The sequence below is a fragment of the Heptranchias perlo genome, chromosome 26 (genome assembly GCF_035084215.1).
Source record: "Heptranchias perlo isolate sHepPer1 chromosome 26, sHepPer1.hap1, whole genome shotgun sequence".
Taxonomy (NCBI): domain Eukaryota; kingdom Metazoa; phylum Chordata; class Chondrichthyes; order Hexanchiformes; family Hexanchidae; genus Heptranchias; species Heptranchias perlo.
The window spans coordinates 25,900,733-25,918,433 of record NC_090350.1 but is presented as its reverse complement, the minus strand read 5'-3'; the positions used below and the strand labels follow the sequence as shown (position 1 = coordinate 25,918,433).

Here is a 17,701-nt window from a genome sequence, read left to right as displayed (position 1 = left end):
GAAGCTCTGATTTTCTGAAGGAATAGTAGAGATCTTATCTGAATCAAATGTACAGAAGGAGGATGTCCTTTTTTGGACAGCTGGTCAGTAGTTCTGCTCAGAGTGCGTGGCTGTTACAAATGTGAATGCCCACTGCACAATTCAGCAGGCCTGTCTAGTGCCTGAAGAAGTTTTACAAACCTCACCTAGTGCACCGATGTAGGAGATACAACCATAACCTTATACTAACTCTATGTGCTAAGGTTGTATGGCAACTAGAATTACCTGTCCCTCACATAGTCCAACAGTACTTTACTTCCCATGAACGTTCATTATGCAGCAACAGTAATTGCTCCTTCCCTGGCATCATTAATGCTTTTCCCCATGACAAATTTTCCCTCTACTGTCTCTGCATGATGCACGGTCATGTAATCACACCCACTATGGACTGCACCCTGGCACATGATTATCTCTATATTTCTTCCTGGTAATTTCAATATCCCTTTTCTGATCTGCTTGCAGAGAAAACAAGAAGGAGATAACCCACACAGGAGGAGGGCCCTCCATCCTCTTACCTGCTTTGAGGAGTCAGCCCAGGAGATCCTTGAAGGAGCAGGGGATGGAGAAGTCTGGTCCCATTTGACGGTTTGTACTAAACTTGTACACTTTTTTTGCTCACTCTATGTACTCATTCACTGGTACTAAAATCATGTACTGGAGTACCACTCCATGTCATTTGGGAAGGTGGACAAAGATGGCCTCTCATTAGCATCCTCTCTTGGGAGGGTCTCATTGTAGATTTGAATCCTTACCGCCTTGCTGCTTGTGCTGTTTAAGTCGGTGGACCACTGAGGCTTTGGTACTGTTGCCGTTGGTCTTTCAATTTCACTGTATCACTGCTCTGCTGTTGAAAATCGTGATGGAAAGGGGTTTCCCATTTCACCTCTGTTGCTGCCATCTTCACTGCCCCATGACTGTTGTCTGTTGCTAGTTAATCGGTGGTCTGCTTACTCTCCCACACAGAAATTTGGAGAGTTTTGGGATTTGGAAGAATCTCATTCTCCATCAGGTTGTGTTGGGGGTTGAAGTTAGATATTTTTTTCTCCTGCAGCTGAATCTCTGGGCCTATTAATGGCCTGGCCCCATTCTTCCCCCCCCCCCCCCCAAAGTGAATATTTTCACTCCAGCTGTTTTCTTGACTGTGTGCTCCCCTCACTCAACACCAAGTCACTGTCTGCATACAGTGAGAGAGAAAGACAGTGGGAGAAAGGTTCTGTTTAAAGGGGTTAAACGGAAGTGGAAGTTATTTTTTTAAAGAAACTAGAGTAGTTTCACTTGTGCACTCTGCCTCAAGTCAGCTAGGTCTGGATGTGGATCTCCAACCAAGCCCATGGACCTCTTTTGTAGTCAGGCCCTGGTCCTAGACCTCCACCAGCCAAATTCAAATCCAAATGCCCACCTGCCAAAGATTGGCTCAGTGAGATTTCTTTTTTCAGCTATCTGGCTGTCTTCCATAGCAATTGCTGGATGACCGTGAATTGACTGTCATCTATTCTGTGGGTCCCTGTGGCATGAACAGCTGTCACAGCCTCAGATGCTCTTCGCTGTCCCTCATTGCTTTGCTGCTGCTATTCCAACTCTGCTCCTTTAGTTGGCTTCCAGTACATTAAATTTAAAATCCTCAGCCTTATCTATAAATCCCTCCGTGACCCCTCCCCACCCGACCGCTGCAAACTCCTCCAGCCCTATAACCTCCACTGAACACTCAGTTCCTCAGATTCCAGCCTTGTAATCATTCCCCCTTCCCTTCACCCCACCACTAGTGGCACAGCTTTCAGCCTCCATGGTCCTACTCTCTGGAACTCCCTTCCTAGACATCTTCACCTCTGCCAGCATCTTTAAAAAAACCTTCTCAACACTGATCTGTTCAACCAAGTTTTCCAACCTGTCTCTTCCTGGCTTGTCACCTGTTTCCATTTCCTACACTCATCTGTGAAGCACCTTAAGTTAATGGCACCATACAAGTTGTTCATAGAGCTTTGCACAACTTGAAGTTGCTTCAATCCTAATAGGAACTGGTTTGAAAAAGCTGGGACACTTCATTTGGGACCCTGGCAGTCAGCAGAGAGATCCTCATTCCAATCGCTATTGACAAAATTCAAACTGTGGTCCTGAAGCGAAAGGACAATGTTCCAATCAACTGTGCTACCCAGTTACCCATCAAAATTTATGTTTTAAAGTTTAAATATAAGTTTGAAGCCGGTTTTGGCAGACTAGTTATATTTATCAAAATTCTGGTGTTGAACTGATCAAATGAATATATCTGAGGGGTGATTTAATTGATGTGTTTAAAATGATAAAAGGATTCGCTAGGGTAGATACAGAGAAGGACAACAATCTTAAAATTAGAGCCAGGGACATTCAGGAGTGAAATCAGGGTAAATGGAGTTGAGGTACAGATCAGCCATGATCTAATTCAATGGTGGGACCGGCTCGAGGGGCTGAATACCCTACTCGTGTTCCTAAATTAACCTTTGCAAAAGGAGGTTGAGCTGATTAATCTAATTTTAATGTGGATTGTGTGACTGGACTATGAAACTGTACACTTGATTGAAGATATTACATTAAAGATCACCTTGAGAGCCAAACAAGCTTCAGTTGAAATGAATGGGGGAAATTTGGTTCTTTTTTTAAAAAAAAGTACATGCCTAAATGGGAAAACACCTGGGGGTATTTCCGACAACTGCCTCTGGTGACTTCAAAGGTCTTGGGGGTAAACAGACACTTAGGAAGACCAAACTCCTTTCAAATTTAGTTACTGATAGTTTTGTTCTTCCACTGCTTATTTCCTGTAAATTTAATGATGAAAATAACAGATAGCACCACTTAGTGTTTTTGTACAACGTTTAATTTCTTCCCGAGAAGGAAATTTGCATGCATGGGATTAAATGGAAACTTCAGAAAAGCTACTGGTTCCTTAGTACAATGGTTTCTGAACGACCGCATCCTCAAAACAACATGCACTGATGCCCTTAATAATGGACAAACTATAAATCAATACCTTTAACACACCCTTCATGTTAAATACTCTGACAGAGCAGGTGTTGTTAATGGCATTTTGAGTCATCGAGAAACAAACGAAACATGAGCCTTACGCTAGTGCAGAAACATCAGCAAACCCCATCACCCTAATACTGCTGAAGCATGACCTTTGACATAATGCTCTTTCTGGTTCTAGCTTCAGCAGAGAAACCACAAAAGAAGCAAGGTTTTATTGGCACAACTGGTATTTAACATTTCAGCAGGTGCAGACTGCTCATGACTCTCAATGATGGCTAGACCCAAAGTTGCACCAGTCCCCAAATATAAAGGATATGGTTGTGTATTATTGTCTTGGAGCTGTCACGGTTGGAAATTAGTGCTGTTGGTTTATTAAGATATGATCACATTCGCTCTATTGACATGAAACTGATGTTGAATTTTTTTGTTGACCAGATTGAATCAATATTTTAGTCCATTGTTTTAAATTTTTTTTATCATTAATATATTTGTTGACAGATCTGGAAATATCAACTCATTTTCACTTCCCTGATGTTTAATAAATCCAGGAAACATTAGGATTCATGACTGAATCTGTCAGTTTAGTTAGCAGTGGCCTGCCCGATCTTGGACTGCTCCCGCAGTGCCATTCCTATTCGAATGAGATCTGAAGCCCAATATCTGCGGCTCGTTGGACCTCTCCACTTGTGCGCAGTGTAAGTACCCTGCATGGGAGGAGTGCTCCCGAATTTCTAGGCCTGTATATTTAAATTTACATTCAAATTCAATTTGACTGGAAACACAAGGAAATATATGTGAGTCTGATCACTTCAAATAATCTTTTTCTCTTGTTTTCCATCGCTGTCTTTTTTTGTCTCCTGCTATTGCTCCAACACATTGGTTTTGATTCATTTTATTTAACATGGAATATTTTTAAAACCAATAATGTCTGATCTGCCCAGAGTGTAATGATGTTGAACAAAATGCCCTGGGTGCAGATCAATGCCAGGCTAACTCTGCAGGTCTTATCTGTACAACACCTGCACAGCTGTTGTCTGATTGGACAACTTTGAACTGAAAGAACTATATCCTTCAAATATGGGTTTGATCATTGGGACCCATCCCCATTAACCAGTCAAGTACTGAACATCCCACAAATCAGGCACTACGTAAATGTTAACAAAGCAAGTTTGACTCAGCAGGGTTACATCAAACAAATTGGCTTATTTATCATATTTTTTCACAGTTTTTAGAACATGAAATATTTTACCACAAGCAGCTTTGAGGCAGACACTAGAACATCATTTAAAATGGAATTGCATAAATATTTGAAAAGAATTATATAGGAGAAAAGAACACCGGAATGGGATTAGCTCCAATTAAAGAGTTAGCACTGCATAAATACAATGACTGGGCTTTTGCTGTGCTGTAATTTATATCATTAAAATTACACATAGGCAAAGTATATAATAAATGTGTTAATTATATGCTGTGCAAACAGTTTCTTCCCAAAAGTGTTTGATAGAATAAGTATTAATTCAACCCTTAATTTCCCTCAAATTAGTTTGGAGATACTGGGGTGGATTTTAACTATGTGTTTGTTATAGTGCTGGCAGGTGGCCCAGTCCATTTTGAGGGCGGTGCCTTATTGTGGGCACCAAGCGGGCATCCCGCTCCTGCTCGCTGGCTTTGCGCCAGCGCAATATTTTGTTTAGTTATGATTTGTTGCTGTTTTGTGCAAATGTTAATTGAAGGAATCAGGTGCGTGATGCTTTCAGAGCCAGATCCAAGACTTTCATTACATGTGTAGATGTAAGGAACAATTATTTGAATGCGTGCTCCTGTTGTACTGGAAGTGCATACAGTGGAAATTGCAAGCACGCCCAGGATTTCTGTGCTGGGAGTGCAGTTTTATAAAATTGACCCTTCAGTGTCTACTTTGATTCTTAGTACTCTGCTACTGCCTTAGCACTTAACTTTGTGCTAATCTAGTGATGTCACATCTCTTCTGTTCTTGTATCATCTTTAGTACCCTATCGCCTATATCACACCATTCTATTGTGCTCAATGTGCCTAACACTATCCAATTGGTCCCACTCCCCCGCTCTTTCCCCATAGCCCTACTTGCTGCGGAACACTAAGTGAGATATTATCAGCCTACTGATGAAAAGCTTCAATCTTTAGCATTCCTGTAGAACAATTGCAGGTCCAAACCTTTATTTAATTTCCAGTAGCACTGGGGATCGAGGTAATTATCCGGTAGTCAGAGGTACCACTTTCTACTTTTTAAAATTTAAAAAATGGTTAGGAGCAAAAAAAGAAGGCAAGTGGAATATTTTTGAAGTTAAGAAAACCATAGGCATTTGCTACAGCACCAAAAATAGGTTTTAAGGAAACCTGTGATTTGATGGGCTGAGGGAATCATTTTCCCTGTGCTTGCTCCCTTGACCTGGAACCTATGAAGGCGTTTTGCCCTCATGACAGGATTGTTAACAAATACAGAATAATGATTTATGGAAAACATAACTGTTTTAAAAATTGAATGCAATGCTTCTGAGATCTTCACTGCAATGAGATATCTGGGACTTTACACAAAGGACTGGAATTTCCTGCAATGGCATAACAGGCAAATGACACCAAAATGTATTTGGTTTCTATGCCAATTTTGCCAACTGGTACTTTCACCAAAATTCGCTGCCAACCTTGTTAGCGTACTCCAGAACATAAAAACCAGCATAAACGAACGGAAACAATCAGCCCGAGAAAAGTGTGGAACTTGTGCTGTTTTCCTTCTTTAAGCCCGTCTTTATGTATGAAAATTAAAGTTTGAAGCCATCAAACCATAATTTATGTACATCAGGCACAGCATGTTTAAGAAAATACAATTGTGGAAGCTTTTCAATTTTTAGTCTAAAGAATTCTGATGCTATAAAAATGCATTTGAGATACAGAAAATACAGTGTAGGTCTCAGTGAGGAGAAATAATAAAAAATAAACTTTTAATAATCGGCATGAAACACCAGAAGTATGACTTTGGGTCCTGCTGCGTGTAGCCTATTCTGAGCTGGCATATATGCAGGAAACTCGCATTCTCTGATCTTTTGCATGGGGAGGCGGAGCTATGGTAATGAACTGCAGAAGGATCCAGCTCGGGTTTCACTGAATTGGTGCAAAAGATCGAGGAAACTCAGGCATAGCGCAAAAACCGGTGTAAGTCACTTACACGCAAATTTCCTTGATCATTTGCACTGAAAATTGGAATTGCACCGTACTCACACCATTGTTTCGGCACAAGTATTGAGGAAATTCTGGGCTGACTCACTTATTCAAACACGTGCATGTACAGTTTAAATGAACAGCTTTATGTTTCTTTGAATCCAAGCCTTCTGCTCTGGGCTCAGTACTTGTAATCTGGAGATTTTCTACTCCAACTCATCTGCTAACAATTTATATAAAAAAAAAATCAACATTTTTAAATAAGAGACAAAGTGGAAAGATTTCCTCTGTTTTTGTTGCAAAATTGTAAATGTGAGTTTTAAGAATGTGTTCATGATTTCAATACACATAGCAAACCAAAAATCATCTATCTCAATTCTTTAGCTTTACAGTAAAATAAAATTGAAATCCAGAAAAGTAAGATTGTGATTAATGTGAAAATAATATTTTGTAGGAAGTCCAAATTCAAGCACTTTTTTTTAAGCTTGAAAGTGCAATTTTCCTGTTGGTCATGGCTATGGACAAAGGTCCAATGGTAAAGTACCATAGAAATTAGATACAAGTAGATCGACTTTGAGCCAGTGAACTATGACTACAGGAGGTACAATGAAAGGTAACTAGCTATCTCTTAATTCCCATTTGATCTTAAAATAAACAGGGAATACAGACTAGGAAGATCCAAGGTTGGATTCCCCAGTCTATACTCAATTCACTGATTTCAGTTGGAGGGACATCATTCCCTGGATAGAAAGGAAGTAAACTGAGCAGGGATCCCGCTCCTGATCCCCATCCAGTGACTCCACTGAGTTAAAGCATTCCCTTTTCACCTCTAAAAGCTCAAATCCAGCTAAACTAGAAAAATGCAAATAATCTCTTCTGGTTGTAACGGCCCTGAGTGAAATGTAATTCAGCAGTTTGATTTTGGTTCCTAGGCTCAGATTCTGGAAGCAAACTCCATCCACACTGTTTTTGTAGGTTGAGAGTACTTCGATGAAAGTATAGAGAGTAAGGCCCCGATATACGCGGGGAGGGAGCAGGGATGATTGTCAGAGGCTGGGAAACCCAGAAAGGCGGAGGCCCTGCCAAATTTAATGGCAGGACATTTAGAATTAGGGAGAGATCGCGGGGGGAGGAGATCAGATCGTGTGGTGGGGGGGCCGGGTGGAGATTGAATTTGGGGGGTCGGCCGATCATGAGCAGGGAGGCCGATCACGGCAATTTAGCTTAGGAGGAGGAAGCACTCCCGCTCCTCCTGGCTCACAAGCAGTGCTAGAAAAGCACTTACCTGCTGGACTTCGCCTCCCTTTAGCTGTCGGGTTTCCCGAGCCCTGGGAAACTTAGCCCACAGCCGTTAAATCCAAATGGCTGACAAAATCTGAGGCACGTAGACTGATTTAACTTCATAATTACCGACCCGGTTCTTGAGAGCAGGTTACTCGCCCAACCCCCAACCTGCCCCGGTTAAACCAGAAATAGGAGTGTTCGTGGCAGGTCGGGGCTGGGCTTCCCATTTTGTACAATTTATCCCTCCACCGCCCCCCACCCCCGGCCACCGTCCCACCTGTCCTGGGGGGTTAAAACTCCCCCTAAGTCTAAAATTCTAAATCAGAGCTGCTATAGGAAACTTCATCCAACCATTCTTGAGTCCAAACAAATATTACTTTTATCTTCTTTTTTTGAGCTAAGAGTTTTTTTCCATTTCCTCACTTTTTCCTTTTTGAAGCTGTTTTTCTATCCAAGCAATAAGTACAGGGTGGTGTCATTAGCAAACAGATCAGTAGGGTATCTGTATCAAACTAATGTGTTCTACTGACCTGTATGTCACTCACACTGTTATATATTCATGAATACTTTGTTAGGACAGCCATGGATTGGAGAACTACTTAAGCTGCCCTGGAGAAGGTGAAGGAAAGTTTTTGCTGTATTATTAGTTGACTGACCTATTTGTAGATCACATGGTTGGCTCCTCTGATAAGATGGGACATGTACCAGAGCTCCTGAAGCACAAAGAGAAAACCCCACTTGAGGTAAAGCTTTGATCTTTTACAATGGATGGCAAATCTTTCTTGGATTGTTTTCCATGGATACCGACAAGTCCTGAGATAGTGAACAGAGCAATTTTTACTCCCTCTCTACCTGCTTTGTCTCATTTGTAACAGAAACTTTTAAAATCCAAGCTTGGTGTCATCTAATTACTACTTGTACTATCTAATTACTTTGTCTTCTCATTGATTCTTTTCAAGCTTGGTTGTGTCCTCCATTTTGAGCCTTAACCCTTCACGTAGATTTCCCTTCACTCAGATTTCTCTATCTCAACAATTTTAAAAACAAAACACCAAAGGAGATTCATTCTCTCAATGAATTATGATTTAAATTAAGGCTTTTCTTGATATGAATTTTGGAAAGATCAAAGAGATATACAGTGTTTGGTAATTTTTTCATCAGCCAAGAAATTGGTAGATACTAATTTTTCACCTTCTTAAATGCAGGTAGGTTGAGTTTACTTAACAAATGTGTTTGAAAAGTCCATCCATATTGTATAATCTATTTGGAAGATGGACTTGGAGAATAATTTATAGGATGGAGGGGGAAAGATTTCCTCTGTACACTACATGTTGGACGTGAGCTTGGGTCGGAGATAGAGCAATAACATGGTAGCCCCGGTTCTCCGACCTATGCTCATTGCTAGTGAGGCTCTGTGCTGGCAGCAGAGCTTCATAAAATTACCTTTCATGGATAATAACATGCAGGTAAACATCAGTTACGCAACTAAGCAACAATGGATATGTATTGTTTTGCCAAACTGTCACTATGTACGACAGAAACATTCTGTTCCTCGGTTCTGTCATCCTTCTGCACCTGGATGAACAGATGTGCAAAACAAGTGAAATGAAAGGAAATCTGTCTCTGTGAAATATTAGACGGTATTGTTAAAGCCCCAGCCCAGATGTTGATGAAAGTTGGGATTTCATTTCTGACGATCAAGTGGGTATATTTGAAGTTGCTGGCAGAGGGCCAGTGGGTGAGCAAGATTCAGCGTTGCTTCAGATTCCCAGACTGTTTCTTCTTCTGCCAATTTCTGCCACACTCTATGGGAATAAACAAGATCCAACATAACTCAGATTATCAGGTTTCACGATCTGAACTAAATTGTACACAATACATGCATAATACTGCACCATGTGGTTATTTTAATATTTTATATTTTTCTTACTATTTTTGTGGGAATTCCTTTTTTCTTGCTCTTTCACCTTTATGGCATTTTATGTATTTGCTTTAGTAAGGAATTATGACACAACCAAGGTTGTCTGGGAAACAACTATTCAGATTGTCTTACTAGATTTTCTTGTAACACACAGATGCCATTAAGATACTAATTATTTTCCGATGCTAGCACATGTGGTATGGAAGATTAGAGTTCAGAAGAAGGGGAACTGAAATATCCGTGACAAGGATTTAATAGTAAAATTTTGATTGAGATATATAACTGGCTAATGGAGGTTCACTATTTGTATGCTGAAAAATCATCAGCTACTTCAACGGAGCAGCTGCTGATTTTGGATGTCTTTAATATTGATAGTGGGGGTTGCTACCACTTGCATTGTGCCCCTGTTGTTGGGGATCATAGGTAGTATTGGGTGTATATGAACAAGCAACATAGTGCTCCCTATGCTTCTTCTCCAGTACAAAGGAACATTGGTAAATAGGATCAGTGAAGAAAGGAAGAACTTGCATTTATATAGTGCCTTTCATGACCTCAGGACATCCCACACAAGTCAGGAGTGTGATGGAATACTCTCCATTTGCCTGGATGAGTGCAGCTCCAACAACAGTCAAGAAGCTCGACACCATCCAAGATAAAGCAGCCTGCTTGATTGGCATCCCACCCACCACCCTAAACATTCACTCCCTTCATCACCGGTGCACCGTGGCTACAGTGTGTACCATCCAGAGGATGCACTGCAGCAACTCGCCAAGGCTTCTTCGACAGCACCTCCCAAACCCGCGACCTCTACCACCTAGAAGGACAAGGGCAGCAGGTACATGGAAACAACACCACCTGCATGTTCCCCTCCAAGTCTCACACCATCCCGACTTGGAAATATATCGCCGTTCCTTCATTGTCGCTGGGTCAAAATCCTGGAACTCCCTACCTGTGGGAGAACCTTCATCACACGACTGCAGTGGTTCAAGAAGGCGGCTCACCACGGCAATTAGGGATGGGCAATAAATGCTGGCCTTGCCAGCGACGCCCACATCCCATGAACGAATAATAAAAAAAATTACAACCAATGAAGTCTTTTTGAAGTGTAATCATTATGGTAATGTAGGAAAATGTGGCATCCAATTTGTGTTCAACAAGGTCCCATAAACAGCAATGAGACAATAACCAGATTTTTTTTTTATTGATGTTGGTTGAGGGATAAATATTGGCCGGGGCACGAGGGAGAACTCCATTGCTCTTCTTCGAAACATGCCGTGAGATCTTTTACATCTACCTGAGTATTAAGGATGAACAAAGAAATAATGGAATGAAAGTTAGATATCTAAAAGGGGTGGAAGACAAAATCAGGTGGAAAAATTGAAAGACAAATACATTAAAGAAACATGATAAAGTAAGATGGTGGAGGAAAAGATGATTTGTATATCTATATACGTGCATATATGAATTGTATTTGGTGAGGCACACCTACCACTAAAGATCTGTTGTGGAGGAAACCTTGTTCCTGATAATGGAGGTCAACATAAGAGGGAACAAAAGCTGTTGCTCAGTGGGGGAAATGAAGGGATAAAGTGAGAGATTCTACTACCTGGCCTGACTAGGATCAACTGTTCTTTCCCAGCTCTTTTAAACAATTGGCATTTGTTTTAATACAGGTTAATGAAACATAATTAACATCAGATTCTTCGAACTGAATCCAGGTTTAAAGATTAGAGGGAATGATTTTAAAATTAGGAAACCGAGAATTAAGTTAACTTGGGGATTAAGCTGCTACCCAAACAGAGGTTGGCTTTTTTTTTGCTTCACATTTAAGCAGGTTATAAATGGATAATAAGCAACACTTCAAACCATAATGAAATAAAAGTAAAAAAGGATATATATTAACTAAGTAAACATCAAACCAATCATAATAGGTACAGCACAGGAGGAGGCCATTTGGTCCATCGTGCCTGTGCCGGCTCTTTGAAAGAGCTATCCAATTAGTCCCATTTCCCTGCTCTTTCCCCATAGCCCTGTAAATTTTTTCCCTTCAAGTATTTTTCCAATTCCCTTTTGAAAGTTACTATTGAATCAGCTTCCACCACCCGTTCAGGCAGTGCATTCCAGATCATTACAACTTGCTGCGTAAAAAAAAATGTTTCCTCATGTCGCCTCTGGCTCTTTTGCTGATCACTTTAAATCTGTGTCCTCTGGTAACCGACCCTTCTGCTACTGGAAACAGTTTCTCCTTGTTTACTCCGTCAAAACAGTTCATGATTTTGAACATCTCTATCAAATCTCCCCGTAACCTCTTCTAGAAATCATAGAAAGGTTGCAGCATGGAAGGAGGCCATTTGACCCATCGAGTCTGCGCCGGTTCTAAGGAGAACAACCCCAGCTTCTTCACATAACTGAAGTCCCTCATCCCTGAGCACCATTCTAGTAAATAGGAGGTATAGGATTATATCATTTTTTTGTAAATGCACAAATAATATAATCTTGCTTCACACATGTTAACCTACACAACAGATTGTACATCAGCTAAGAATTCAACAGAAACTAACTACATTGTGAGACAGTCTCAATACTTTGATAGTGGAAAGCACCAAAGAATATTATTTGTAAGTAAATAGGTAAACATTTGAAGCAGAAGATGATCCAGGCTATGAGGAGATAGCAGGGAGGAAAGTATAGTTTTGGATTGGTTTAACAAAGAGCTGGTACGGACACAATGGTCTGAATGGCCTCCTTCTGTGCTATAAACTTCTTTGTTCCTATACCTCTGTGGTACTAGATGTTGAGAAAGTAAATGACTGGTACCTTTTCCATTTGCATCCAGGATTACATTTGGAATCCCTAATACCTATATTTTTCACTTTCTCAACATAATTATTTACAACTCAAAGCTCTATGAGCCAAAATGTTCCAAATCAGAGGATAATAGAATTGAGGATTTAGCTTCTGGTCTGAGAAAAGACAACAAAACCTGCTGTGACATGTACATATATATCCATCACAGTGCAAGAGATAATAGCACAAATATAGAAAGACTTAAAGTTGAAAAGAAAGAGGTTTAATTGGGGGAGACCTGAGTCAGTAAGTTGAAATGATTGAAGTTGATTATGTTTCAATCATGCTACATAAATCAAGAATGACACCTCCTGAAAATACTGAAAGATATGATGGAGAATGTTCAAAACTTTACATAATAGTGAATGGAGGCCAACCGTAGCACTTACCCATTAATAGGAATCAGGTTGATGGGCTGAATGGCCTTCCCTCATCCTTATTCTTTTACCTATGAATTACGGTAACCTGGATTACATGGGATACTTCAGTTTATATTGTAAAAACTCATTTGTAAACTCTGTTAAAACTGGTTTTATATGAAAATAAAAGTATTTTGTCAGATGAAATCAACCTTTCAAGTATTATTAGTCTAACTTTGTTCTTTATTTGCAATAATAGATATTATCAGTAAAAACATCAGTACATTATGCTGTCCTAATATTCATTTACATTTTCCAGTTCAATAAAACACATCTGCATATTTCGTTTAGAGGGGAAAAATGAAAAGTGGAAGAAGTCAAAGCTGAAATCAACCTTTCAAGTACATACACTAATATTATTTTCAGAGTCCCAAGTGTGATACCTAGCATGTGTGAGAATGCACGTCATATCATGCACACATGAAAATATTCCCAGATTGATGTTACCAGATGTGGGCATTTGAGATCATTGTTACCATGCTCAGTGATCTAAAATCATTTGGAAGTGCTTAGACAGATTTAAAGTGATTACGCACTTTAATAATCGGTCCCCAAGCAACTGACATAAAATGTTCTGGATTTGATCAAATTGCCATTTTCCAAGTCCTCTAAATTTAAATTTCCCAACAGCATGAAAAATTATTCCTTCGTTTTCAAGTAAACTGCATCTGCTACCCATTAGCTACTGCCTGTCTCTGTCCACTATATTTTCACCACCATCTAAAAGAAAACACCAAAATGCTTCTCCCCAAAGAACTCCAACTGTATCTGTATAGAGGTTGGAATGCATTCAAAGATGTTCAGGGTTTGGATGACATTGTCAACCCCTCTTTTCAACCTCTCACTGTTACTATCTGATAAGAAAAATAATTTGCACTTGTATAACTTCTTTCGCATCCTCAGGACGTCCCAAAGTGCTTCACAGCCTAAGAATTATTTTTGAAGTGTAGTCACTGTTGTAATGTAGTCCCGATGCAGCTTGCCGGATTGAGGCCTCAAGATCAGGCGCCAGCAAGGTAAATTGCAGGGCGGGGGGGGCGGGGACACGATCGTGGAGGGTGGAGGACCCAGGGTGGCAATGGCCCAGAATATTTTTGTGGGCCCCAGAGGAGCACACCTGCTCCTCAGGGACCCACAATAATAATTTGACACTTAGCTTTGGCGGGCTTCTTCAGTTCCATTGCCTGTGGAACTGATTGAAGCCTGCACGGCACAGACAGTTCTGACCAAAAATGGCAATCAGGGTCCTATTTACGTCTTAGGCCCCTTTTAATATGGAAATCAGGGCCCTATCACCTAAAATAGGCAGGCGCTTTGGACACCTTGCAGTAGGCTCCTTTTTAAAACGGAGCCGGCCGCATCGCAGGTATTAACAGGGTGGTAAGACTGCCGACCCCATTTTGAGACTTAACCACCTCATTAATACCCAGGATAAGGCAGCGAAAATCGACCCCAATGTGCTTATTGCCACCCTTTATACTATTAAGAAATATTGTTTTCCCAGAAGCAATATCCTCATGTAAGAGAAAGGTGTAATGGTTTAACCTGATGAGTCATAAAGTTGTGAAGCTGACAGTAAAACAATTACAAAGACCAACATCAACTACTGAAAGAAACAAAAGAACCGCAATGTTCCATGGAGCGTTTGATTATCTGTGCTTGTATTTGTCCTTAGAACTTTCAATCCATTCTTCATCAAATAATTATCCAGCTCCTTTTTAAAGCAGTTAATCAACAAATTGCATTTTTTTTATTATTCGCTCATGGGATGTGGGTATCGCTGGCGAGGCCGGCATTTATTGCCCATCCCTAATTGCCCTTGAGAAGTTGGTGGTGAGCCGCCTTCTTGAACCGCTGCAGTCCGTGAGGTGAAGGTTCTCCCACAGTGCTTTTAGGAAGGGAGTTCCAGGATTTTGACCCAGCGACAATGAAGGAACGGCGATATATTTCCAAGTCGGGATGGGGTGTGACTTGGAGGGGAACATGCAGGTGGTGTTGTTCCCATGTGCCTGCTGCCCTTGTCCTTCTAGGTGGTAGAGGTCACGGGTTTGGGAGGTGCTGTTGAAGAAGCCTTGGCGAGTTGCTGCAGAGCATCCTGTGGATGGTACACGCTGCAGCCATGGTGCACCGGTGGTGGGTGGGGTGCCAATCAAGCAGGGTGCTTTGTCCTGGATGGTGTCGAGCTTCTTGAGTGTTGTTGGAGCTGCACTCATCCAGGCAAGTGGAGAATATTCCATCACACTCCTGACTTGTGGGGGATGTCCTGAGGTCATGAAAGGCACTGTATAAATGCAAGTTCTTTCTTTATTTCTTTCTTCACTAATCCTATTTACCAATGTTCCTTTGTACTGGAGAAGAAGCATAGGGGACACTTCAAAAAGACTTAATTGGCTGTAATTTTTTTTGTATTATTCGTTCATGGGATGTGGGCGTCGCTGGCAAGGCTAGCATTTATTGCCCATCCCTAATTGCCCCTGAGAAGAAGGTGGTGAGCCATCTTTTTGAACCGCTGCAGTCGTGTGAAGGTTCTCCCAAGGGTAGGGAGTTCCAGGATTTTGACTCAGTGACAATGAAGGAACAGCGATATATTTCCAAGTCGGGATGGGGTGTTTTGGAGGGGAACATGCAGGTGGTGTTGTTCCCATGTGCCTGCAGTCCTTGTCCTTCTAGGTGGTAGAGGTTGCGGGTTTGGGAGGTGCTGTCGAAGAAGCCTTGGCGAGTTGCTGCAGTGCATCCTGTGGATGGTACACACTGCAACCATGGTGCACCGGTGATGAAGGGAGTAAATGTTTAGGGTGGTGGGTGGGGTGTCAATCAAGCGGGCTGCCTTGTCCTGGATGGTGTCGAGCTTCTTGAGTGTTGTTGAAGCTGCACTCATCCAGGCAAGTGGAGAGTATTCCATCACACTCCTGACTTGTGCCTTCTAGATGGTGGAAAGGCTTTGAGGAGTCAGGAGGTGAGTCACTTGCAGCAGGATACCCAGCCTCTGACCTGCTCTTGCAGCCACAGTATTCATATGGCTGGTCCAGTTAAGTTTCTGGTCAATGGTGACCCCCAGGATGTAGATGGTGGGGGATTCGGTGATGGTAGTGCAGTTGAATATCAAGGGGAGGTGGTTAGACTCTCTCTTGTTGGAGATGGTCATTGCCTGGCACTTGTCTGGTGTGAATGTTACTTGCCACTTATGAGCCCAAGCCTGGATGTTGTCCAGGTCTTGCTGCATGCAGGCTAGGACTGCTTCATTATCTGAGGGGTTGCAAATGGAACTGAACACTGTGCAATCATCAGCGAACATCCCCATTTCTGACCTTATGATGGAGGGAAGGTCATTGATGAAGCAGCTGAAGATGGTGGGGCCTAGGGCACTGCCCTGAGGAACTCCCGCAGCAATGTCCTGGGGCTGAGATGATTGGCCTCCAACAATCACTATCATCTTTCTTTAACATAGTAAAATGTCCCAAAGGCACTTCACAGGAGCGTTATCGAACAAAATTTGACACCAAGAAACATAAGGAGATATCAGGACAGGTGAGCAAAAGCTTGGTCAAAGAGGTAGGTTTTAAGGAGCGTCTTAAAGGAGGAGAGAGAGGAAGGGAGGTTTAGGGAGGGAATTCCAGAGCTTATGGCCTAGGCAGCTGAAGGCAAACTTTTTTCTTCCTTTCACATTGTTAAAGAGTGTTGGCGCCGTGGGTTGGGTTAATTACAATAGTGCACCTGAAGAAAAATGTAACTCCATCTTTTATGGATGAGATTGGCACTTAAAAATCTTCATAGATGGGACTTTTTCGTTTCCAATCTGCTTGTGACAACACTACTTCAATTTGAAAGAGTTTGCCAAAGTCGCTTCTGTATCCATAAAACTGATCTCTTTTCAAATTTCTCATATTTGAGTTGTCTGAAGCTTCAAAATCTTTCTGCACACCCATGGCAGCACAGACGTCTGCCTGGAAATTGTGGTATTTATGATGTAGAGGACACTCCACTTCCTGTATCTCTCAACCAAAGGTTAAACTGTGTAAACAACATTTAATTAAAAATTGACATTTCAAAACATATTTTAAATCAAAAGAATATCTAACCAGGTAATGAATCAGCCTTTTAAGAATTGCGGAAGGATCAAATTAAACTGGTCTATATTGAAGTAAACATCATACAGCATATGCCCGTGTTAACAGGCACTGAATTTATTTTCGGAGTATTTAATGTATGAATTACTTATTTTTGATGTATATTCTTGTGTAGATGTGAACATTATTATTGAGGGAAAAAATGGGCCCATTATGTGATCTGTGACATGTACGATCCCATTTAATCTAGAAGGTTCTTTATTTTGTCACGCGATTCACATTATTCCTGAAATTACACCATAGGATACTAATGTATGATCCCTATGAGTGTTTGTCTGAAATTCCTCTCAGCTATTTTAGTGAAGGCATTAACCCAATTATTTCTTGAATGGGTTAATGTCTGTTGAAATAGCGGAGAGAAGAATTTCAGATGTTCGTATCCCAGGCCATCATTTCAAAGCCATTGTTATTTTCTAGATTTTGGTCTTTGAAATGGACTGATGTGGCTTCGAGCTGACCGCCAGATAATGAGACCAGCACTTTCACCAGTTGGAGGCAACAAAAGTTCTTGCTGATGGTCAGTGAGCATTCAGTGTACCCACAATTAAAAGCAGCTTGGAGCTGTCTGTGTGGATGTGCTCCCCAGTAATTAAATCTCCTGGTTAAAGTGGGATAAGCAGAGTCAGTGTATGCAATAATAAACTGTACATCCTTTCCGAGAGTCTATCTATGACATGGTCACTGGGTTGGTACAGTAATTGCTGGTGAGTAGACAAAGTGCTACAAATGCAGCCAACCCAACATTCCTGAATTTACACATTCTTGTAAATCTCATGAGCATGGAATCAGTTAGCTTTAACAGAAAATTCTCTTTTAAAGAAATGAAAGAATGACCACAGTTAGCGTTCAGACATGGCGAGCCCATCCTA

The 17,701-nt window shown here is 41.3% G+C and overlaps 1 long non-coding RNA gene across 2 annotated transcripts in view; it reads left to right on the top strand.

The window, feature by feature from the left end:
* The first annotated feature begins 507 nt into the window (after positions 1–507).
* Positions 508–17,701, top strand: part of LOC137342828 (uncharacterized) — a 158,769-nt gene continuing 141,575 nt past the window's right edge. For both annotated transcript variants that reach the window (XR_010967356.1, XR_010967357.1), the window contains exon 1: positions 508–624. This is a non-coding gene — a long non-coding RNA (uncharacterized lncRNA). The remainder of the gene's footprint in view (positions 625–17,701) is intronic.